The following is a 1,970-nucleotide window of genomic DNA, read 5'->3' on the forward strand; positions in this document are numbered from 1 at the left end:
GATGGGGCAGGGATCTATGAAGAAAGGCTCTGTTCCCTTATTTGTAGACTAAGAAGTATAGAACAAATATCATGAGGTTTTTGTGATATTTTAATGAGTTCATATACATAAATGTTTTAGTAGAATCTTGGCACATAGTAAAAATCAAATAAATGTTGCTTTTATAATAATTATTATTATTTATACCAATTTCTCAACCCCTGGCTACACATTGCCAAATGCATGCCAATCTAAGGGGAAAATATTTAATTTTTTTCTTTCTTTTTTTTGGTTAGTTGTCTCTGCTCCTTTGTTGTCTTTTCTTTTCTTCTCTCCAGGCAATCTCTTCTGGTCTTTTATTGGCTTCTCTTCCTAGTAGGTATTCTACTGGTCTGTCCCTAACCTTATTGTTAATTCCAATATTTCACTTCAATTACATTATATTATAATTTCATTAAGATTCTCTGGGAAATTTATCAAATAATAATTGTGCAATAACCATTCTAATTGTACAATTGTTTAGAAGTAAAGATTCCAACAAACATTAAAATTAATTTTAATAATAACATTTATTAGTCATAGGAGATCCATGGAGTCAGTGTACCTATTTCCCTTTTAAAAATTTACCAGAAGTCTTTAATGAAATGTCTACCCATCTTTTTTTGCCCTCTATCCCCTCCACCCCAGCACTGTTCCCAGTGCACCACACTTGGAAAGAGTTCCTGGCTCCTGTTAAACCAGTGCTGTCCTTGTTTTTTTTTCCAGGCGCCATCATGATCATCTACCAGGACCTCATCAGCCATTTTGAAATGCTGAGAAATCCCGGGTGGGCTGTGCCTGGAGGTGGAGGGGAAGATGGCCAGTAGAATAGTAGGTAACATTGATGACTTGTCCATTGGTGAAAATGCCACTCCTGATGACCCCAAGGGTGAAGTTAGCAAAAGCACAGTTATCACTGGTGTTGATATTGTCATGAACCATCACTGGCAGAAAACCAACTTGACAAAATAAGCCTACAAGAAGTACATCAAAGATGACATGAACTCAATTAAAGGCAAACTTGAAGAACAGAGACCAGAATGAGCAAAACCTTTTATTTATTTTTTTAACACTTATTTATTTTTTTGAGGGACAGAGCATGAGCAGGGGAGGGCTGAGAGAGAGGGAGACACAGAATCTGAAGCAGGCTCCAGACTATGAGATGTCAGCGCAGACCCCGACTTGGGGCCCTAACCGATGAACTATGAGATCATGACCTAAGCTGAAGTCGGTGCTTTAACCGACTGAGCCAGCCAGGTGCACCTAGAATGAGCAAAACCTTTCATGACAGGGATGCAGAACAAATCAAGTACATTGTTGCTAATTCTAAAAATTGCCAATTCTTTATTGGTAAAACATGGATCCAGATGGTGGCTCTGCTGGATTACAGTGAGGATAGTGTGACTCCATATACAATTTTCTTTAAGGATGGTTGAGAAATGACAAAATGTTAACAAAATTTGGCTATAACTTTGGATTACCTGTCATCATAACTGACTGCTGCTTTTCATCTACACAATACCAGAACTTAGACAAATGGGACTGATACCATTTTAAGCCCTTCCTTAATTTTGGGCTTGATTTACTAGGACAAGAGGCATTGTTTTTACGGGGGAAAAACATGTCGTATAGGTTGTCTGAAAATAAAATGCATTTAAGCTCAAAAACAAACAAACAAATAAATAAAAAGCATCCATCAATACTACGATATTATTAACAGGGATTGCAAATTTCAAGCCCTCTAGTGGTCAACACCATGTTGCTTATTCTCTAAAACTTCCTCAAAGATAAAAATTTACTACAATTTAACAAAAATATTTCCACCAAAAAACGACAGGCCATTATCTTTGTCCCTGAAACAATGTACCACAATTCAAGCTGAATAATTCATTACTTTAAAAAAAAAGAGTTGTGAATATCAGTGTTAGTTAATTCTTAAAATCATGTACTTA

The 1,970-nt window shown here is 36.3% G+C and overlaps 1 pseudogene; it reads left to right on the forward strand.

The window, feature by feature from the left end:
- Nucleotides 1-751: 751 nt before the first annotated feature.
- Nucleotides 752-1,685, forward strand: LOC122476873 (annotated as a pseudogene).
- Nucleotides 1,686-1,970: the final 285 nt, after the last annotated feature.

Source organism: Prionailurus bengalensis, chromosome B1 (genome assembly GCF_016509475.1).
Source record: "Prionailurus bengalensis isolate Pbe53 chromosome B1, Fcat_Pben_1.1_paternal_pri, whole genome shotgun sequence".
Lineage (NCBI taxonomy): Eukaryota > Metazoa > Chordata > Mammalia > Carnivora > Felidae > Prionailurus > Prionailurus bengalensis.